This window comes from Canis lupus, chromosome 14, assembly GCF_048164855.1.
Source record: "Canis lupus baileyi chromosome 14, mCanLup2.hap1, whole genome shotgun sequence".
In the NCBI taxonomy this organism is placed as follows: Eukaryota; Metazoa; Chordata; class Mammalia; order Carnivora; family Canidae; genus Canis; species Canis lupus.
Genome location: NC_132851.1, coordinates 59,752,470 through 59,776,539, shown reverse-complemented (window position 1 = coordinate 59,776,539; position 24,070 = coordinate 59,752,470). Strand labels below are relative to the sequence as shown.

The following is a 24,070-nucleotide window of genomic DNA, read 5'->3' as shown; positions in this document are numbered from 1 at the left end:
CCTATAGCAGTGGCTAGTTTATCAGGGGAAAGTGAAGCAATTTGTCCTGTATGGGAGGATCTGTAAGCCATCTAAAACATCTCAACTTGATACATCCAGATCAAATTTCTGCCCCAGATCTTTCTTCTTCTAGTTTTTCCCATATTGAGGCCTACACACCCAGCTATTCAAGCCAAAATTCCTCTCCTCCCTTTGCTACATGCAAATGATTAGTAATTAGTATTGTTCATGCTTACAAAATATATTCTGGATTTAGTTTTGCTCTCCATTTCCAGCTGCCACCACTCTTGTCCAAGAAAGCATATTGTCTCATCCAAATTATGGCAATGGCCTTATTAATAATCTCTCTTCTTCTCTTGGCTCTATTTTATTCTGTATTTTACTCAGTAGACAAAGTAAAAAATTTGGAAAAAATGATAACATGTTACTCCTTTGCTTAAACTTTTTAATGGCTTGATATTTTCCTTAAAATAAAATTAAAATTATTCAGCCTGCTATACAAACTCCAGGGTGATCAGCCTATACCTGACTCATCACTGTCATCCAAAGACCTCTTTGTCCTTGTTATTGAGCCAGCCTCTCTGAACTTCTCTCAGGTCAAAACATGCCAAGCTTTTCTTAACCCACTTTGTTGATATAATTTGTGACCATATTTAATATTGGATCATTATTCATTCATATATCCTTTTATTCATTTATTCAGCAAATATTAAGTAAGTTCCCACTGTGTGCCAGGCACTTTTGCAAGTGCTAGAGATAAGAGCAGTTAACAAAAGGGAAAAAAAATCTGCTACTGAAGATCTTACAGTCTAGTGTTGAGGTGATAAGGAATAAAAAAATAATGTAGATTGTGTCAGGTGTTGGAAGTGCTATGGAGAACAATATGCCTGGCTACAGGGGTAGGAAATGCTGCAGTAGGAGGTTTCTATTTATAGAATGGAATGCTTAAGTTTCTCTGATAAGGTTATATTTGAGCATACACTCAAAAAAAGTGACAGAGGGAACCATGAGGATTTCTGGAAAAAGAGCATCCAGGCAAAGGCAATGGCAAGTAGAAATGTCCTATGGTGGGAGAGGTCTTGAAATGTTTATGTAACAGCAAGGAGGCCAGAGTGGTGAAACAGAGTGAGTGAATGAAAAAGTCACTGGAAATAAGAAGAGAGCCCAAAATCTGCATATATGAAGACCATCAGATAAGAAAGGACATTTTGGACTTCTACATATTTATAGCGTTTTTAGCAAAAGCATGACATGTTAAAATAGTCACTCTGATGCTCTACAGGGCACAGGCCATAGGGAAGTGTTGATGGAAGCAAGGAGATCCAATAGAAGGCTACAACTATAATCTAGAATTGTTATGATAGGGACTTGGATCAGGTAAGCAGCACTGGAGATACTGAGAAATAGCTGGATTCTAGAAAGATTTAGAGCTGAGATAACTTTTTGATGTATTGTGTGTTGGTTATGAAAGTGTTAAGGATGATTCCAGAGTTTTTGGATTAAACCCTAGAGGAAGAGAACAATGTGGGAGAAGAAAATTTGGTGATATAGGGATGCCTATATTTAGTTTTAAAAACCAAACCCAAAGTTGAAAGCATATGAGCTTTAATTAAGGAACTTCTTTTGATATGAGCTGATTTTTAGATATCATGGGACATTTTGTATACAGCTGGTGTATTTGCATAAAATATATAAGTGCTTTGATATTTCTGTTTTTTACTCCATATATATGTTGTCCTTTCTCTGAGAGATTGTTTGGAGGTTTTGATATTTGTGGGTGAATGGTATAAAAGAGAGATAAATAGAATATCTTCCTGTTCTTGTTCTTAATTCCTCTTAATTGTGAAGCTCATCATCTCCAGCTCCCTTTTAGGTTAGTGTGGATTTATTATTGAAAATGCTAAAAGATCGCCCTTCGTACAGCATAGCCTGTGCTCTGCCTGAGAAATTATGAGCAAATATAGTGGTGCAATATATATTTTAGGTTAGATTTAGTCTATAAAAACCATACTATGAGATCATGTACACAGTTATGCAAGCTCTTCTTTGTTTAGAATGGCAAATGTCTTAGTATTCACTTGAAGAAGAACAAAATCACATCTTCAGCAAATGTGGCTCATGCTAGTGTCTATCAGGCTTGCCAGTGTTATTTTCTTCAAGATGTCATTGTGAAAAAGAGAAGGCTTCAGGAGGGAATGACGTTCAGGGTTACTGTTCTATGCTAACCCCTTTCTCCATTTCTCATGTTACCTTCAGGTTGAAGCAATTTTACCCTGAGCAATGAGAAAGTAAAAATCTCATTTTTCCCTCCATGCCTCTGGCAGAAGACTATGAACACTTTTCTTGCTGGTTTTGTACTTTGAATTTCTGTCTATCAGAGATTTGTGAGAGTGGATTTAAAGATTGTTTTCTGTATTTCTACTTTTGGTACTAGGTGTGCAGCTCCCTTAAACATGTCACCAAAATATCCTTGTGCAATATATGATTAAGATGTAATTGGACTATCACTATCCTACAGAGGGAATGATTTCTGTTTATATTTTATTAGGCAGGTTAGTTGGTTAGGCACTGCCCTGAATCCAGCCAACGATAGATATGTCTGCTTCTATTAATCAATGTATCCCAAAAGTAAGATCTCTGAAAGTGAAATTTATAGAATTTAAATACAGTTCTCACAAGAAAATGTGAACAGTAATCTTCTGTGTTTTGATCTTGAAGTTAACTTGTCCTTGTTTCAATTTTTCTCTGGATTGATCCGGAATCCTTAGTTTGAGGGATTCAAATACGTTAGATGTTTAAAGAACATTCTTTTTAAAGAGTGAAAAAGGAACCAAGGTTGATGCCTCAAAGAGCTTTGACAATTGTGATATTTAATCTTTGTGTTCTCACGAGTCTTCTATGGCTTCAGTTCTCCTTGTGTAGTCTAATCACCTAGAGAAGTGGTTAATGGTCCCTATTTATTATCAAGGTTTTGTGTGTGGGTTTTTCTTTTTGTCTTAGTTGGCCCAGGATGTGTCTTAGTCCATTCAGGCTGCTACAACAAAATACTTATAAATAACAAATTTATTTTTTACAGTTATGGAGTCATGGCACTCCATTCTTGGTGCCATTCCTGAGAAGTGCAGGAATAAGGCACCAGCAGATTTGGTGTCTGATGAGAACCTGCTTCCTGGTTCATAGACTGCTGTCTTCTTACTGGGCCCTCACATGGGAGGGAGGAAGGTAGGGAGGGAGGAAGGGGAGAAGGGAAGTGAGGGAGGAAAGGTGAGAGACAAAGAAAAAGCACACTCATCATCTTAAGGATACTAATCTTTCTCATCTTATAAGAACCCTAATTCTATCCTAATTCTGTCATAGAAACCCCATCCTTATGACCTCATCTAAACCTAAATCTCTAAATCTCCCATCTAAACTCTAAATCTCCCAAAGGCTTCACACTGAAATACTATCATACTGGGAATTAGGGCTTTAACATATGAATTTTAGGGGAACACAAACATTCATTCTGTAGCATTCTGCCCCTAAGCCCGCAAAATTCATGTCCTCCTCACATGTAAAATATACTAATTTCATCCCAAATGTCTTAACTAGTACCAACATTAACTCTAAAGTCTAAAGTCTTACCCAAATATTGCCTAAGTCAGATGTAGATGAGTCTGGAGATATGATTCATCTTGAGGCAAAATTTCTCTCCAGCTGAACCTTTGAAACCAGATTAGTTATGTGCTTCCCAAACACAATGGTGGTATAGCCATAAGATGGTTATTCTGATTCCCAAAGGGAGAAATAGGAAGGAAGAAAGGGGTGTTGGTTCTCAAGCAAGTACACTGTGTAGCAGGGCAAATACCATGACATATTAGGCCTCTTTGGTTTGTTGCTCTGCTATCCAGAGCCACTGGGGCAGCAGTCCCACCTTCTAGACACACGTGGGGGAGATGGTGGCATCACCCTCATGGCTCAGAGAGGTGGCCCTGGTGGAGCCCTGCCTGTGCAGCTTTTTGCAAGGTCCTTGCCCAGGTTGCTCTGCTGGATGGCAGTTCTACCCCTTGAAACTAAAGTGGAGACAGCCTTGCTGCCTAGGCTTGTGGTGGGAATAGTAGCCCTGAAGGTTTCTGAATCACCTTTGGGGTCTTTCTTTCCTTGAAGGATATTGCATGTTTACAGTCTTCCTTCATTTCTGTTTTCCTTAGTCCCAACAGGCAGTGTTTCTTTTGGTGTAATCTTATCTCAATTCCTGGATCCTATTGAGATTAAGTCCATGGTTTACTTCGACATTAATCTGTCAAATAATTGGTCAGCCATATCTTGGTGTTCTCTTCTGAACATACTTTCTCGTCTTTTGATATGGACAAGCTGAGGATTTTCTAAAACTTTAAGTTCTAGTTTCTCTTAGGATAACAATTGCTCCTTCAGTTCATTTCTCTTTTCTCACATCGAACTGCAAGCAGTCAGGAGGAACCAAGCCACTCCATCAACACTTTGCTTAGAAATCTCTTCAGCTAAATATCCAGTTTCATTGTTCACAAGTTTTATCCACAGAACACTAGACTACAGTTCAGTCAAGTTCTTTGCCATTTTATAGTAAGGATCACCTCTCCTCCAGTTTCCAATAACCTCATTTCTGTCTAAGACTTTACCAGAATCGCTATTAACATCCATATTTCTAGCATGCACTTCAAAACTCTTTTAGCCTCTACCTGTGTTCAGTTCCAAAGCTATTTTCACATGTTTAACTATTTGTTATGGCAACACTCCATTCTTTGTGCCAAAATCTGTATTAGTGAGAGTTCTGAAAGAAACAAAACATAAGTATATGTATATATATACATATATATTTATTTTATATATATATATATATATATAAAACTTTTAAGAAATTGGCTTATAATTGTGATTATGGAGGCTGAGAAGTCCCATGATATACAGGTGGCAAATTGGAGACTCAGGAGAGTCAGTAGAAAACATGCCAGTCTGAGTCCAAAGGCCTAAAACCAAGGAGTACTGGTGATATAATTCCATTCCGAATCCTAAAGACTGACAACCAGGATAGCAAATGGTATAAGTCCTAGGCCAAAGGCAGGAGAAGATTGATATTCCAGCTGAAGCAGTCATCCAGAGAGAGTGAAAGACAGAGAAACAGAGAGAAACAGAGATAGAGATGCAGAGAATTCTCTCAATCTCTGCTTTTTGAAATTCAATTCAGGCACTCAGCAGAGGAGATGAAGCCTTTCCACACTGGGAAGGGTAAGTACTCTGCTTTACTCAGCCTATGGATTCAAGTACTAGTGTCATCTATAAAGACCTTCATAGATACACCAGGAATAGTATTTAACTAGATATTCGGATACTTCATGACCCAGTAAGTTGACACATAAAATTAATCATCACAATGATACATTTTATTAGGTCCAATAATTCCCAATCTACCATTGACAATGAAGTTCTAATTTTTATTTAGCAAGTAATCTTTCAGAACTATTTCTTTTCCCAATTTCTTCCCATGAGGCAGGCCTTGATTTTAGAAAAGGAAGTATAAAGTCAACCATGCAGATTTCTTTTTAAATTATTTTTATTTATTTTTATTTTTATTATTTTTTATTGGAGTTCAATTTGCCAATATATAACATAACACCCAGTGCTCATCAAGTGCCCCCCTCAGTGCCCGTCACCCAGTCACCTCCACCCCCCGCCCACCTCTCTTTCCACCACCCCTTGTTCATTTCCCAGTTAGGAGTCTCTCATGTTCTGTCTCCCTCACTGATATTTCCCACTCATTTACTCTCCTTTCCCCTATAATCCCTTTCACTATTTCTTATATTCTCCGAATGAATGAAACCATATAATGCTTGTCCTTCTCCAATTGACTTGCTTCACTCAGCATAATACCCTCCAGTTCCATCCACGTCGAAGCAAATGGTGGGTATTTGTCGTTTTGAATGGCTGAGGAATATTCCATTGTATACATAAACCACATCTCCTTTATCCATTCATCTTTCGTTGGACACCGAGGCTCCTTCCACAGTTTGGCTATTGTGGACATTGCTGCTATAAATATTGGGGTGCAGGTGTCCCAGTGTTTCACTCATGCAGATTGCTATACCAATCCTGACTATAAGCTTCTTTAAAATATGCATATTTTGGAAAAGTTGGTATTATACCAATAGCTATCGAAAACCACAAATGCTTCAAGAGTCTTGTAAATACATCAGCTTAAAAATAATTTTTAAGCTTTTCCAAGACTATTTTACGATAGTTGCAACGTTCATTATCCTTCCTTTGGAAACATCAACCTCAAAAACAATGGCATAATGGTTTTGTAAAGATTTCTTTCTTTTTTAAAGATTTTATTTATTAAAAAAAAAAAAAGATTTTATTTATTTATTCATGAGAGACAGAGAGAGGGAGAGAGGCAGAGACATAGGCAGAGGGAGAAGCAGGCTCCCTTCAAGGAGCCCCATGTAGGACTTGATACCAGGACTTGCCCTGAGCCAAAGGCAGACGCTCAACCACTGAGCCACCCAGGGACCCTGTAAAGATTTATTTCCTAAGATTAAATGGTGAGGGTCCTTTCCCCCTTGAGCATGTTTGTATATTATTCCTTTGTAGCATGTAAATATGTGTCCATATTGAACTACCATATAAATCAAAACATATTTTTTACCAAAGCAGGAGTGGTAATAAAATCACTACCTTTATGTGCCTCAGCAAATAAGAGGGAATACTTGTTGGGTGTACATTTGTATTCAATGTGATATTTTTGTCCCAAATCACCAAATGTGTTATGCAAAAATTAATATTTTACATTTTAATCACTGATTTTGATAAAGTAATGGCATTAAGAGTTACTTAATATAGTAATTTAGAGTAACAAAGTAAAAAATATACATCCCCCAAACAAAACAATAATGTGCTTGTTTTAGGTATGGGAACTTTGGAGTGTTTCAGATTTCCTCGATAAATAGGAGACATTTAGAAAGGATTGTTACACAAACCCCACACAGTATGCAACATGGTTATCCCAATTTTATTATGCCACCTTTCTAAGGGAAATGGGATCTTTTACATCCACTGCTTCCTCTTTGACCTTGGTGCTTTGCTGTAAAGGCATTTAGCAACTGCTCTTACATGATTGCAGAAATACCTGATTTGGCAAGTGTGTACTTTATGAAATGTGATATGGCATCAATCATCATTAACCCAAATATCCCCATCACATGCAGGGCCTGACCCCATCACATCTGGTTTCCTGTTTGAAAATCCTTCACTTTGTGGAGGTTTTGCTGATAACAATGCTCAGAATGATCTCTAGGCAATGGAAACTGACAGAAGATGAATTATCTGCCACTCAGGAGGATGCCCTGACCACGGAAACAATCAAGTACAACTGTCCATTATTATTGTTTTCTCCCCTTGGCTTTCTTTATTTCTTGGATTAGTTTCGAGCTCAGCATCTCCTTTAAAAGCCTACTGAAAATCTCAAGAGAAAATATGAAATAGAGGACTCCCAGTGAAATTATTCTTAGTTAATAGCAAATTCAGTCTTCTCTTCTTTGTTGTCCAAATGATATTTTGAATCATAACACATTAATTTTTCCAAAACAGCACTAAAAGTTACACTTATACCATGCATGGGCATCTTAACACAAGATTTTTGTTAACTATTAAATTTCTGGACAGATTATAAATTTGTGGTTAGGAATCACTGGTTTTATTCTCCTGAAAAGTCTTATGTAATTAATGATGTGGTATTAGTAGCTTAAAGTTGTCTGCATCTCAGATATGAAATATTTTTATCATTTAGAATTGACCAAAAGTGTTATTTTAATACATCTAATCCTTTGCTCACTAAACGCTGATTCTAGGCTGTGTAACAAAGAGACTGAAATCTGAACACTGCTTCCTCTTCATCAAGAACATTCTAAGAAGCAGCACAGCAGGCATGTAGCAGATAATCCTACTCCTCTTTTCGGCAATTCAAGATGTTTCAGACATATTTGAAATAGGGGGAAACGAGTTCGATGTTAGGTAAAAGGATCAAATCAGAAAGTGATTTTTGCACCTTTGTGCATGAACAAAGAGGACCATTTGAAAATTTAAATCACTAGACAGGAGTGAAATGGTTGTGGAGAAGCCAATGGATTTTGAAGTATTAAGAGAATTGTAAAGGGAAAGATTTCTTAAAGATTTATATCTTGATTAGGGTGCTGAACTGGGTTGCCAATAGGGGCCAGACAGGTAATAACAGTTAAGTGAGTTATGGACAAGCTTTCTTTGCACATTAGAAATGCAGCAATAGAATGAAAACTTCATGTAACCATATAAATGAATCTCACAAACAAGGTGTTACGTAAAAGATGGCACATGTGCAGGAATATATTCTGAGTGATTCTATTTTCATAAAGTTCAAACAGAGCAAGTAATTGTATTAGAAGTTAGGATTGCATTTCCTTTGTGAGAATCGTAAACAGAAGAAGGCACAAAGGGGCTTCTACTTGCTGATAATGTTCTCTTTCTTGATCTGGGTGCTGGTTGCATAAATGAATTCAATTTATGAATATTTATTGAGTTGTAAACTTATGACTTGGGTCCTTTTATATATATATATATATAAATATGTTTTATATTAAAACATATATATATGTTTTACTTTAATAAAAAGGTTAAAAAATATATACCAACAAATCTTCAAATCCACAAATTTATTTATTTATTTATTTATTTATTTATTTATTTACTTATTTATTTACTTTTTAAATTTTTTTTTATTTTTTTTTTCTTATTTATGTACTTTTTAAACTTGTAGCCTAAAGGCTTCCTTCCAGCCTTTAGAAGAAGCATGAATACTGGGGCACCTGGGTGGCTCAATTGGTTAAGTGTCTGCCTTCTGTTTGGGTCACAATCCCAGGGTCCAGGATCGAGGGTCTTCGGAAGGGCCCTGTGTTGGGCTCCTTGCCCAGTGGGGAGCCTGCTTGTTCCTCTTGCTCTACCCCTACCCTCACTCATGCTTGCTCTCTCTCAAATAAATAAGTAAAATGGAATCTCTGGGAGGCTCAGCAGTTTAGCACTTGCCTTCAGCCAGGGTGTGATCCTGGAGACCCGGGATCGAGTCCCACGTTAGGCTCCCTGCATGGAGCCTGCTTTTCCCTTTGCCTGTGTCTCTGCCTCTCTCTGTGTGTGTGTGTCTCTCATGAATAAATAAATAAAATCTTTAAAAATAAATAAAAATAAATAAATAAATAAATAAATAAATAAATAAATAAATATAAATAAAATCTATAAGAAGAAGAAGAAGAAGAAGGAAACATGAGTACTAAGAGTTGTTTCTTCCCCAAAGGAAAATTTGATATGCTATGACAGCAGACAGTGACTGGTACTGAGCCTTGGTATCAAAAGAAGCAACAAAGTGAGATAAGGACCATGAGAACTAGAGAAGTCTTGCCTTTCTACAGAGGACATCTGCTTTTATATTTTAGCAGATTTGTGCCATATGGTTGTGCGTGCTGAGGGCTACCAGGTTTTCTAATTTTTAAGTTAAGCTAGGAATCTTGATTTTTATTTTAACACTCCAAATATTCAGGCTTTTTTTTTTTTTCAAATTTTCAGTTTTTGAGTAATCTTTTAAAGTACTGTGACACTAGAGGAAGCATAGCCACGGGTCAGATTAGACTTCCAGTTTGATCCCTTTGGTATAGGAGAGTTGCTTGATTTCTGGAGACTTCTGGGCTATCTCTGTTGATGTTGACAAAATTTGAGAAAGGAACATAAGGAACATACATGTACTTTTTACTTAATTAAATTTTGTATGTGATTTATGACGGTGTCAATGATAGTTTCATTTTCACCTTTGGTAGTCTAGAAAATGGGGTGTGATTTACATGTTCCAGCATCTCAAATTTGAAGACTGGTGGATTCTATGGCCTTCTTCATTTTCCAAGCTGCTTTGAACATGTGCTCTCTTTGATTCTCCCAAATGTCCATTTACTGGTTGCTTACAGTGTTCTCGGCACTATGCTAAATATTCAGAATTCATGTTCTCATTTAATGCTCAGATACAGTGATTGTCAACAGTTTGCTGGTGAGGAAATTGAAGCTTGCCTAAATTTATAGCAAGTTAATGATAATTACGATTTGTAGGGCTCGAGCTCTTTTTTTTTTTTTTTTTTTTTTTAAAGATTTTTGTTTAAAAATTCATGAAAGACAGAGAGAAGAGGCAGAGGGAGAAGCAGACTCCACTTAGGGAGCCTGATGTGGGACTCAATTCGGGGATTCAGGGATCACGCCCTGAGCCAAAGGCAGACGCTCAACTGCTGAACCACCCAGGCATCCCATGTAGGGCCTGAACTCTTAACCACTAATCTGTCACTAATCACTAATCTTATCATCGTATCTAGAGATATAGATAGACCAAAAGACTTCCAGGCTCTATTCTACCTCAGACTGGGGCACAGAATCATAAGGGACTTGTCAGAACTAGGACAGCTGTTTAGGTTTGCTAGAGGGCTTTTGTTCTTGTCCTTATACTCTTTTCCCTCTACCCTGAAGGTCATTCAGGGAGTGAATTTCATTTTAGCAGGTTCCTCTAACAGTAGATTCTTTTCTGTCACATAGCAGTATAATTATCCTTTATTTGTGAGTATAATCTAAATAAAATCAACTTAATCTTAGATGATAAGGTGTAGCCCAAGCAAGAAGTGCACGGAAGTCTGATACACATACTGAATTAGCATTCTCGATGCTTAGGATAACAATGATGCAATGGTGCCTCTCCTCTCAGCTAGTGAATGACAGAGCCAGGCATTCATCCAAATATGCAGATGTTTTAGCCTTGTTTTAGGCAAAACTTCTGAATGACTGATACAATTTTCACTTTGAATTACATTCTTTGGTGCTACACAGTGACCAAGTATCAGCAAATAAATGCATAACTTTAAAAATAATTATTTCAATCTTGACCAATAGCAGCCCCAGTTGAAAGGGGGAAATATATATTTTACGGTTTGATTTATTCTTTTAGTGTACATATTTAAATTTTAATTGTTCCTTTTGAATTTTCTAGTTTTCTTCACTGAACAGTGATTAAGTTTCACAATTCTGTTTACTAGATGCAATTTAAGTGATCTCAATAATCAAAACAAAAATTAGTTTTGTCTCTTCCTCTTTCTCCTATTCAGCCTGGTCAGGAAATCATAAAATATTTAATGTAACATTTGAAATCCGAGAGTTGTAGAATTGTCTCTTGAAATAGGTTGGAATGTATCAGACAAAGCATTTCATTTGTACTTTTGCTTCGTAAATGTTTACAATAAAAATAGGAAGACAGCTTTATTGTATTTTTGCTAAATTCATTAGGACTTCTATTCAGTCTGTTAATTGTCCCCTCCTGTTGTGTGGTCCTAATGAAAAGAATCCATTTTTAACCAGCACCCTCCATTGTGGCCCTGACGTTTCCATGGAAATGAAATAGCTTGTTCTGACATTGTCTGCTGTACATATTTACAGCACATTAGGTAACACCTGGGCATTGAAATCTTGCAGTACAATAGGTTTTTATTTTTAAAGAACACCAGCAATACCATGTTCCCTTCACATTAGTTTCTTACCATTTTGGTGGATGAGCATGCAAGCAATAATTACCAATACTCGTCTTAGGTTGGCAGGTAGATGAGATTTTTCACTAATATATATTACATGATATAATATATAATATTCATATATAACAAGTAGAAATGTACTAGAATGCTCACAACATAACAGAACAGCTGATCTTAGTCTATTTTATTAAAACATAAACATACATTCTTCACCCCAGAAGGTTTCCCGAACACATACGTGTAGTATCTGTATTCAACATTGTGGCATTGCCTACCAGGTATCCGATGCTGCAATGAAAGCCAATGCTACAAAGATGAATAAGATATATTTCCCTGACCTCAGAGAGCTTAAATTCTAGAATGTCGAATGACAGATCTGAATAAAAATATATGGTAAGCATCTTCCAACTTGAGTAAACCCTGGACCTAGAAGTCTCTATCACATTTAGAGTCAGATGGAAGGTATAAAGATAAAATGTTGATGATCATCTTTCCTTTTAAAATATACTTTCTTAGGTGATTTCAGGCTGTGGCTTTGGATGGATACAGTTTGGAGGATCAGAGAAGCCATAATCCCTGCCATCTACACATTCATGCTTATCTCTCTGGGCTACTTGGCAATACACACATACCTTTCCTTTATCTTTCCCTTGCATACTACACAACAATTTCCAAACAATTATTTAATCTCTCAAATTTATATTCAATTCCCACATTGCGGCAGGCATGGTTACCTACTTTTCTGAGATTGTTTGACTCTCAGAAATCTCAGTTCTTACATCAACATTTCTACGCATCTTTATTCTTGACATATTTTCCTCCTGCTTCAGAAATAGAAATAATTTCCTATTCAAGGCTAATATTCTCCATCCATGATCCTGACTCGATTATCTCTAACCTCTTTCAGGCCCCAAAGCTCCCTTTGGCTGTGATAAGATTGTCTCTCATATTGTCACAGTAGCACTTGTAGCAGGATTTAAGGCAATTCCAAAGAATTCCCTATGCCTCTGGTAAGACTATGATTCCACAGCTTTGACACTGGCTAAAGCAGGATTTTAGGAAACCCCAGAGCTCCACATGCTTTTAGTAAGACTGTCACTCTCTATACCTATCACCAGCCAAACATTTCTCTTAGTATTACATAGTGTTGATGAGATCAGTCCCAAGAATCAAATGGACTCCTCACATTCCCTAAGAAACCATCAGGATTAATTTCATCATGCCCTACTTTGGGCACAAATTCCAGTTCAGGACCCTGGGGACATCCATCATGATTTTAACCTCACATGGCTCAGTATGTTCCCTAACCTGAATCAGTCTCCCTCCCTTCCGCGTTTATCTACCCTCTTCCACTGTGCTCTCTACAAAACTCCCTATATCTTTTGCTCTAGATAGTTCTTCACCTTTTATGCCAAATGAAGTCAGAGATCCTCTTAAAAAAAAAAACAGCTCTCTGGGTGGTGACATCTTTTCCTTCCATATTCTCCTGAGGCCAGGGGTAGTTGGATGTCTTCCATGTTTCTCATTGTCTCTTCCAAATCCCTGTCTGTCCCTTTTTTTGTCAGAACTCCCAGTTTGTTTGAAACAAATCACTATGATGTCCTCTACACTTCTTAAACACTCGCCCTCAAAACTCACTTATGTCTTATCATTCTCTGGAGGTTTTATTAATTCATTCATGATGTCTGTTATTTTTCTAGTATTTTGAATATTGAGATAAGCACTCTAACGCTCTGGATCCTCAGTTTCATGGCTGCTTTATCCCCAATGATTATGTCCTCTACTTGTCCTTAACCACCCATCCCTTGGGCATACTCTGAGCTCATCATTATGAAAAACTGCAGTTTCCACAAAATCTTGATTGCAAAGATTCTACTATCTCACTGCACTGCTAATATTTCTGGCTCACTTATTTCATTACGACTTCCACAATTCTTCTACCCTCTAAGTACCTCTGAGGCATGCCACCTTTTTAATCTACCAGTATAACTTCACAAATCTTCACTGTTCTTTTTATCTGGATTGCATTGAACTATTATTTTTATCACCTTGATACTCCCTTGAATTCACTTCAATTCTGTGGTGTCTCTCTTTTCCCATATTGCCTGGTAAGATGCAAACGCTGGGTAAGTCCTCCTTTTAGGCATAAGTGTGCCATTGCAGCCAAAGGCAGCTGGAGGAAAAACATAAATGCACTCACCGTATTCATTTTAAAATCATAATCACAAGTTTCATGTGTTTCCTCAGGACTGCCTAGCTCTCCTACTCCATTTTAAAAATCAATTCTCCTTCCGATTCTTTCAAAAGATTATTGCACATCTTTTCCCCTTTCCTTAGGGTTTCAGTATCCCTTTCACCTTCTCATTCTGAGTTGATGACTCTCTTCTTATAGCACTAAGAAAATAGAAATAATCACAAGACAAATACATTCTTTTTTTTCCACATGAAATCTGGCCACTCCATGCATCTGGACATATAATTATTGCCTATTTACCTTTTACCATGGATGAACTCTACATTTGTGCATTGGATTCCAGTCCTTCTGACTTACTGAAGTTAATCCCACAATTTTCTCTTTTCATTTTTTTTTTTCTGTTCTGTTTTGTTTTAAGTGGTATTGCTGCATAACAGATCACTCCAAAATTTAGTGTCTTAAAACAAGCATTTTGTTATCTCTCATAGGTCCTGTGGATCATCATTTAGTAAGTGATCAGCTAGGTGGTTCTGGCCAAGGATCTCTAATGGGACTGTAGTCAGATCATGGCTGAAACTAGCGCAGATGGAGCAGAGTGTCGGGAGCAGCTGGGGATCGACCAAGTGTTTCTTTCACTTCAAATAGTCTCAAAACTATCACTCTGTGATATCTCTGCCTGGGTTGCTTTGGGTTTCCTTACAGCTCAGTAGCTTTAGGGCAGTCAAAACATTTACAAAGCAGTTTAGGGCTCTAGTGGGAGTGTCCGAGTAACCAGAGTACATTTCACTGTCTTTTCTATCCTGGCCTCAGGACTACAATATGCTTCACACAGCATCTATATGCTAATCCTTTTGATTATAAGACAGTCACAGACTATACAGATTTGTGAAGAAGGAACATAATCCCACTTCTTGATAAGAGGAGTGTTAAGGTCCCATTGCAGAATGGCATGAGGGAGGGGATATACTGCTGTAGCCGTTTTTGGAAAATGAGTCTGCCTCATAAGTTAGTGAATATTTTCTTTGCTACTAAGATATTACCATCCACACACAAATATACTGCAAAAGCATCCATTAAAAAAAACAAAAAAAGAATCCTTATATCTCCATACCCCTGCCTGTATACCTTTACTCACTTTAGTTACAAATTTTTCTGAAGTTTTCCATTTCTCAACTTCTCATTTATTCCTTCAATGAAATCAGATTTCATTTCTACCTCTCCACTGAAATACTCTTGACAAAATCATCCATTTTTCAAGTCCAATGGTTAATTCTCATTTGACATCATGACTTCACAATATTTGATAAAATTCGTGATTCCCTACTTTTTTTTTAAGATTTTATTTATTTATGTATTTATGTATTTATGTATTTATTTATTTATTTATTCATGAGAGACACACAGAGAGAGGCAGAGGAGAAGCAGGCTCCCCACTGGCAGGCCTGATGTGGGCTCAATCCCAGGACTCTGGGATCACAACTTGAGTCAAAGGCAGATGCTCAACCATTGAGCCACCCAGATGCCCTAGAATACCTTTCTTGTACACTTTTCCAAACTCCACTGTCTCTGAGTTTTCCTCACACTTTTATGGCAATTCCCTTTCCTCTCCTTTGTTTCCCTGATCTATTCCAGGTGGGAGTGCATCAAGATTCATTCCTCATCCCTTATCTAGTTCTCATTTACACCCATGCTCTAGATTATCTCCTCCAGGCCCTGGCTTTAAATTACATTTCTTAGTAGTAACAGTTCCAGTCTTAAACTCTCAGGGCACCTGAATCTGCTTCTCTCTCTGCCTCTCTGTGTGTCCCTCACGAATAAGTAAATAAATAAAATCTTATTAAAAAACAGGAAATACCTCTGTGCTCTGGATGAGTATGTCTGATTGTCTTCATCACATCCCCATTTGGTCATCCAATAGGCATATCAAATTTAATATGTCCAAAATAAAAACCTGTCACCACCCCATCCTTGCCTGTCAAGTATGCTAATTTCTCAGATTTCTTCATTTTATAAAATGGCACCATCATTTACCCAGGGGCTATGGAAACCTCTAGGAATCATCCCTGAGTTCTTTCTTGTCCTCATCCTTGATAGACTATTCACCCAAAACGCTTCCAGTTACACTTTTAAGATATACCGAGACTTTATAAAATCCCCATCATCTCCACTGCTGCCATCCTAACAAATTTATGTTAAGCAGACAGTAATTTATTAAAGTGGACAACAAATTTTCTCTATCCCAATTCTTTCCCCTCAATAACAAAAGTTATCTTTAAAAAACATAATTAAAATATGTTATTTTTTTTTGGCTCCTAATCTTTAAATGGCTTCTCCATGTATTGAAAATAAATGCAATGTCCTTATTATAACCCACATGTTTGCCTGTCCCCACCCACCTCACCTCTCTCATTTCCAGCCACTTTCATCCTGTTTATACCTTTCTAGCCCATGTGGCCTTCTTGCTGTGCTTTAATCCTGGCAAAAGCCTTCTTTCCTCTGGATCTTTGAAATTAATGTTTTTTTTTTTTTTCTGCCTTGAACATTCCAATACACTTCCAGTCTCTTTTACTGTCTTCACTATTTTCTAGATTCTTCAAAGATCATAGAAAGGATGGATTCTTTCAGTATCTAGGGAAGGTAGTTATATGGGTCATAAGACTGAAATTCTTTCAGGGGGAAACTTCATCTTACTACACATTAAAATCAGTCATGTAACTTTTTCTAAAGTACAGAATTTTAGGTTCTACCCTAGGTATACTGAATCATTACCTTCGAAGGTAGGTCCTCAGAGCTATATTTAAACATTTCCTCCAGTGTTTCTTCTGTTGGCCAGTCCGTGGGGTAGCATTGGGGAACCATTAGTAAAAGCCTAAGGTGTTTAAGGTCTCCTTTGGTGATGTCACATATCTTGACATCACCTCTTACTATTGTTTTTCTTATATTTCCTATTCCAACAAATGTTCTCCTGGAAAATTTTTTTAAAAAAAGGCAATAAAATAGGATATGAGACTAATATTCTTTCTGATATTCATTAGTAGTAAGCCATTCACCAACTTCAGTAAGTACCTTCTCTTTCATAATAGCATGTAAAATGAGAAATACTTGTTTTGCCATAAGACATTTAAAAAATCTCAACTTTTGTGAATTTTTCTTTGTTTCTGATGTAACACATCATTTGGGTGCGTTAATCATGCATATTATATATATATTGCTCTTAAAGATCAAAGTTTGAATGTTTCCATGTATTGGTACATCTGTTTCTTCAGATAGGTATGTTTCTTCTTTTTACCTAACCAGTTTACAGTGGTTTCCATAGTTGTTTCTTGGTCTTATATGTCCCCTAATTCTTTCTAACATTTCAGACTGCCAGGCCATGAAAACATTCTTGCTTCTTTGATTGAAAAAAAAATCTGTTCTACCTCAATTTGGGACAGTGTGTTCAACTTTTCTGCACACAAGAACCCCTTTATAGCATCAACCTACTTAATACACATCATGTTGTAATGGTTATATTTTTACTGTCTGTTAGTTGAGAAAGTCCAAATATGTCTATGCACTCATGGATCCAATTGCTGCATACCTGTTATGGGTCTTTTAGAAATTGAGATATGAGAGACATAGCTAGGGTTATGGAGAGTATATGTTAAGATAATTGAAACATGCCAGTACCTCTGGATGCTTACAGGGTTTCCCCAAAATCATAAAATTGAAAATGGAAACACTACTTTCTGTATAAATGACTTAGTATGTATTGTCCCCAAAGAAAATGTTGATAAAACCTGGGAAAAGAACTATGTTCAATTTTAAGTAAGTTGTCCTAATATCTATCCATCAGCCTCTTTAATGGAATTCTTGAAATTGGTTTTCTTTGACCATCTATACGGAAAGAACAAGGTGAGGATAGAGCATCTGGTAGGACCTGTTAAGCGGTGGGTCTTAAGTTTATCCACATAACTGCATCAAATAAAGGAGTAGAAACAAGAGGCATGGCTGGGCATCAATAGAGGAGGCTAGTTTTGGCCAAGTCTGCTTATCATATGAACGTGGGAGTCAGTAGATTAGAGAGAAAAAGCTTAATTAGGTTTGTGACTTCTAAACATGGTAATACTGCTCACAAATATTTGTCATCCAAGAAATGTCCCAGGTAATAAGTAACTAGCTTAACAAATGTGGCAGCCCTGTTTTCTGGCCACTACAGTACTCCTCTTTCTAGCTTCATTCTATCTAGTCAGGCTTTATGACTCTATTTCTATCCAATGAATTATGAGTGGCTGTCAGCTAAGTGGAGCTCCCTGGGATGCTTTTAAATTCCTGATAAAATATGACATATTTACCAGGCATGCTGCTATACCTCTGGTCCTTTCACTTCCTCCTCCCTGAAAATGCATATGTACTCTCTGAAGTCTGGCAGTCATCTTGCAATTATGAGGCCCCAAACCAATGTTTTAATGATGGAAAAGCAGAAAAATAGGAAGCTTTTGGTTTCTTGTTGAAAAGAAGAACCAGTGACAGCCACGATTAACGTGTAGACTTCTAGTAATATATGAATAATGAATCTACATTGGTTTAAACTACTGTTTGTTGGATGTTATCTGGAGAACAAATTCCTAAGGGATGCAATCTTCCTACCTTATAGTTCCTACCTATAGTGGGTGGAACAAAGTAGGAAAGGGATGGAGGTAGAATCTGGTAAAAGTTACTGCTCCTATAGAAACTCTACCCACAATTGGCAAACAAGTTGTGGCTATATCTTATTTTTCCAAACCACATTCTTAAGTATGCAAATAATCATGGTATCTTTGTTTTTATTTCCTATAACACACAGTACAATGCTTTGCAGTGCTTTATTCCTTTCTTTTTTTTTTCTACCTGTGCAGATTGGAAAAAGAACTCTATTGATAATATGTTCTGCATGCCAGGTATTATAATAGGGATAGAAAGAAAACAGTGGTAGCTCCTGCCTGAAGGAATTTCACGACTTAGTGGAAGAAACACACAAGAGTGTGCATACCTGTGACATGTCATTATAAATACATAAAAAGGGGAAGAGTGGAAAAGAAAGGAGCTCTAATGCACAAGCAAGGAGGGTTATAATGATTTCCAGATTTTTTGCAGGAAGTTACAAAGTTAAGAAAATTTCTTTTGTAATGTATATATAAAGGGATTAGACTATTTTTGGTGTGATGTGTCTTCATGAATTGGGATAAACTGCTAAAAAATCCCTCAAGGGTAGAATAAATCTATTTGACAGGAGAAGTGATATTCATGGATCTTGTCAATATATATATTTTCTGAAGCATTCCAATCTTTTTTTTATGTGTATGTGTTATGAAATTTATGTCATGTTGTATCATATGGTACGTATTGTTCTATAACCTGCCTGTTCATTAAGCTATTTCTCATAAACATAATTTCATGATAAAACATAGATATGTGCCTATTATCATTCATAACAACTATAGATGATTTCATAATATAAATATATGAGCAATATATTTAATGTATTCATTTATTATATATTAAGGTTGTTTAAAATTATTTGAATTAAACATCTTTGTACCTAAAATGTGTACTCTTGCCCAATTTTTTGACTGGGGCTTGGGAAGAAAAGAATTTGCAGCAGTTCTGTACCAATTCACTTTCTCCTGGAGATGTCCAGACACAAAGAATTACTGCATTAAATCTTCTGGCAAACATGCTAATGACCTCCTGGGAAACATGCTAATGACCTCCTGGTAAACATACAAATGACCTGAGAAACCCACTCTTGATATTTACTAGCAGAAGGATAATGGCAACTTCTTGTCTTTGAAAAGATCTTTAGCAGGAAAAAAACTATTCAGTTGAAGCTGTTTATTGTGAATAATTCTGCAACTTATAAATTTATGGGGGATGGCTAGCTGAGGAAGATCACATAAGCTGTAATTAATGTAAAATAGTCCAAATGGCTTCTTCTGTGTGAGTGATGTTCATGCATACATTGCTCAACTGCTTTATCTGTTAACCTGGAACAAAACAATGTCCTGTTGTGGAAGAAGAAAGTCATTTTTTATTGGAAGCTGTACCTGAGGGTCTCAGAGTCCTCCAAGGAGAAAATTTCCTCCTGTATCATTTAGATCATTGGTAAAGTTTGATATTGGGTCAAATCCAAGATTTATGTAGCTTGATTTGACAGTATGATCTTTATGTCACCACAGATAAATTCTAGAAGTACCATTTGTGGGTGAAGGGGAATGTATTATTTTAGGAACTGTGGACCATACAACTGGTCTATTGAACAGTCTGAACTTGATATGGTCAAGTTACCTTGTTCTATGCTCTCTCAGATTTCTTTTTTTCATTATTTAGGGACATCTTGGACAGTCCCCTCAACTCTCCTGTTACATGCAGATATATAAGAAAGTCAAGCCCAATTGCATATCCAATTCATTGCGCATCTCCTCTCCTCCAAGTGGTAGCGAGGCTTGGGGAACTTGGAGTACAGATGAAACAAAGTCTGCTCCTAAGACATCTACTCTACCTCTATTTATTTTCCCTCTTATGCATCTTTTCATTCCCAGCTAGTAGAATGGAGAGATATGATAAAAAGAAAAAAATAGAGAAAATATTTTCTACTTATAGGTTTCTGCTAGGTCATCTCTTAGATATGCTGGCTGTTGCTTCTCTTGTGGCAGGTGTTGATAGGCAGGCTCTCTTGGGGTGTTTGTATGATTCCAGAAGGGGAATTTCAGTGCTCAGTTCTTTGACATGTGATGTCTGCTCCATTGATAGCTCCATAGAACACATCTCAGGTCCACCTTCTGTTGTCAACACAGCCTTTTATTTCTGGTTTACCTTTGCTTATCTATCTTCATGACTTCAGGCAAACAAGATATTTCAAATTTTGTTGCTTTCTGTAACGTCCACTTTCTCTAAGACAAAGCTGGCTGGAGTACAGACTACACCACTCTATCCCTCTTCTGTTCTACATTCTCTCTCAACTTCCTGTTTCCACTTCTGCTCAAATATTCCTATGTACAGATCATTCAATCTGCTGCATGACAAGATCCTGAACTAATGAATGAGACGCCAGTTTCTTTAATTGATTCTCTCAGAGATTCATTATTTGGCTTCAGGGAACGAGCAATGCATAGCTCTTTCTTAGATTAAATACTCAAGATACCCTCTGCTTCCTGGTCTCCTATGTTTATCAAACAGGAAGAAAGTTGGGCTTGTATGAAGGATAATTGTTTACTTCTTAATGAGTACTAAAAAAGTACCTGGCCCACCAACTCTTTTTGGTATTTATTGATCTTGATTTTGTGTCATCGATCTCAATTCTTCAGATATCAGGAAAAATCTTATTTAATGTCCTTACTCAAATGAATAAATTATCTTCCCAAAAGTTACTACTTGTCTGTGTATCTAACCATCCTTATGAGAATTGCTTACCAACAATGAATATTATCATTTATATAACTTTTACTCATCAGATAGTTCTAGACCTTCCTTTATTGATGTTTCTTTTTTTTTTTTTTAAAGATTCTATTTATTTATTCATGAGTGACACACACACACACACAGAGGGAAAGACAAAGGCAGAGAGAAAAGTAGGCTCCATGCAGGAAGCCCTATGTGGGACTCGATCCTAGGACTCCAGGATCATGCCCTGGGCCAAAGGCAGATGCTCAACCGCTGAGCCACCCAGGTGTCCCTATTGATGTTTCAATCGGAATTTCTTCAGTTAGGTTAAGTTTTTAAAAATGTGTTCATTGGCCATTTGTGTTTCTTGTGTAAATAGCATGCTCATGAACTTTAGCCCATTTTTCTAATGGATTATTCAGACTTTGAGTACTGATTTGTATTTCTATTTATATTGAAGATACTGAACATTTATTGCTGTGTAGGCTGTGGGTTTTCTTTCAAAGTTTGGTCTTTGCCGTTTCACTCTGTTAGTGATATTTTTTCTTTTACCTTTACCATATTTTTCATTTTTATGTAAACTATCAAACTCTATATGTTTTATCCTTTGAAATAAACAATTAAAAGTAATTTCTCATTCTAATACATTTATGATTTCTTTTTGTTATTGGAATATTTAATCCATTTTGAAATCATTTTGGAAAAACTGTGATATGAGAACCTACCACAATATATTTTTTTGGTTTTTTAAGTTTTTATTGTAAATCTAGTTAGTTAACATACAATGTTATATTAGTTCCAGGAGTACAATGTGGTGATTCAACAGTTCCATACATCACCTGGTGCTCATCACAACAAATGCACTCCTTAATCCCCATCACTTATTTAACCCATCCATCCCCCACCTCCCCTCTGGTAACCATCAATTTGTTCTTTATAATTATGAGTCTGTTTCTTGATTTATTTATTTTTCTTTTTCTCTTTTTTCCCTTTGCTCATTTGTTTTTATTGTTAAATTCCACATATAAGTGAAATCATATGGTAGTCTTTCTCTGACTTATTTTGCTTAGCATAATACTCTCTGGCTCTATCCACATCATTGCAAATGTCAGGATTTCATTCTTTTTTATGCCTGAATGTTATTCCATTGTATATAAATACCATATCTCCCTTGTCCATTCATCATTTGCTGGATACTTGGGCTTTATCCTCAATTTGGCTATTGTAGATAATACTGCTATAAGCATTGGGGTGCATGTATCCCTTTGCATTAGTATTTTTGTATTCTTTTGGTAAATACCTATTAGTGTAATTGCTAGATTATAGGGTAGTTCTATATTTAACTTTTTGAGGAACATCCATACTGTTTTTCAGAGTGGCTGCACCAGTGTTATTCCTACCAACAGTGTACAAGTGTTACTTTTTCTCCACATCCTTACCAACACCTGTTTTCTTCCTTCCTTCCTCCCTTCCTTCCTTCCTTCCTTTCTTTCTTTCTTTCTTTCTTTCTTTCTTTCTTTCTTTCTTTCTTTCTTTCTTTCTTTCTTTCTTTCTTTTTCTTTCTTTCTTTCTTTCTTTCTTTCTTTCTTTTCTTTCTTTCTTCTTTCTTTCTTTCTTTCTTTCTTTCTTTCTTTCTTTCTTTCTTTCTTTCTTTCTTTCTTTCTTTCTTTTCTTTCTTTCTTTCTTTCTTTCTTTCCTTCCTTCCTTCCTTCCTTCCTTCCTTCCTTCCTTCCTTCCTTCCTTCCTTCCTTCTTCTTCTTCTTTCTTTCTTTCTTTCTTTCTTTCTTTCTTTCTTTCTTTCTTTCTTTCTTTCTTTCTTTCTTCTTTCCTTTCCTCTTTCTTCTTTCAATCTTATTTATTTGACAGAGAGAGAGAAAGAGCGAGAGAGCACAAGCAGGGGGAGTGACAGAGGCAGGGGAGAAGCACGATTCCTGCCAAGGGTTGGATCCCAGGATTCTGGGATCATGACCTGAATTGGTTGAGCAGATGCTCAACCCACTGAGCCACCCAGGCACCCTAATACCTGTTATTTCTTGTGTTGTTGGTTTTAGCCATTCTGACAGGTGTGAGGTGCCACTACATTTTTCAATGTTCTCAATAACATTTATTTTTTTAAATTCACCTCTCTTCACTGGCATAAGGAATTATTTTATACATTTGCTTATTCTGTTTATTTACTTAATCTATTTACTAATCCATTTATTTACTCAGGTTTTAATATATCATATGATAAGTCTTCTTACGTTATTTTTACTCCCCCAATTTTTCTATCAACTATCCCAAGCATTTACATCTCATGATGAATGGTATACCTTTTCCAATTTTCTCATTCCAAAAAGTCTCTTTCTTTCTACTATCCCTCTTTCCCTCACTCTCTCCCTTCCTCCCCTCTTTCTCAATAATGAACAGCATCAGGCTGTTTTACTTACATGCTCAAATAATTAGCACTAGAAACATGTTTGTTAATTTGTTAATGTCTAGTCTTTTTTTTATTTTTTTTTATTTTTTTATTTTTTTTAATGTCTAGTCTTTAATGAATAATCTTCCTTTACTTTTCATATAATTATTGCATTTTTCTTTTTTTAACATATTGAATTGAATGCCCATTTCAATTATTTTTATTCCTTTTTTCTTTAATTATAAAGCAGACAGCACTAGCTTTGGCTATAACCTTAAGGCTTAGTATATAATGATTCTATTTTTACTAATTTCTAGGTAGCCTATAATTTTGTTTTCATTTTCTCTTTACCAAAGAATACAAAAATTTTTCTAACTGCTTAGTCTTTAAAAAACTATTAATCAGATATGAATATCACTTTGTAGTCAGGGTATGGTTTGTAATATGAGTCCTTTCAGGGATTTATTTTTTTCTTCAGCACCAGTT

The 24,070-nt window shown here is 36.4% G+C and overlaps 1 long non-coding RNA gene across 1 annotated transcript in view; it reads left to right on the top strand.

The window, feature by feature from the left end:
• LOC140603505 (uncharacterized) overlaps window positions 1–24,070 on the top strand; it is a 56,071-nt gene that overhangs the window by 26,791 nt on the left and 5,210 nt on the right. The window lies entirely within an intron of this gene.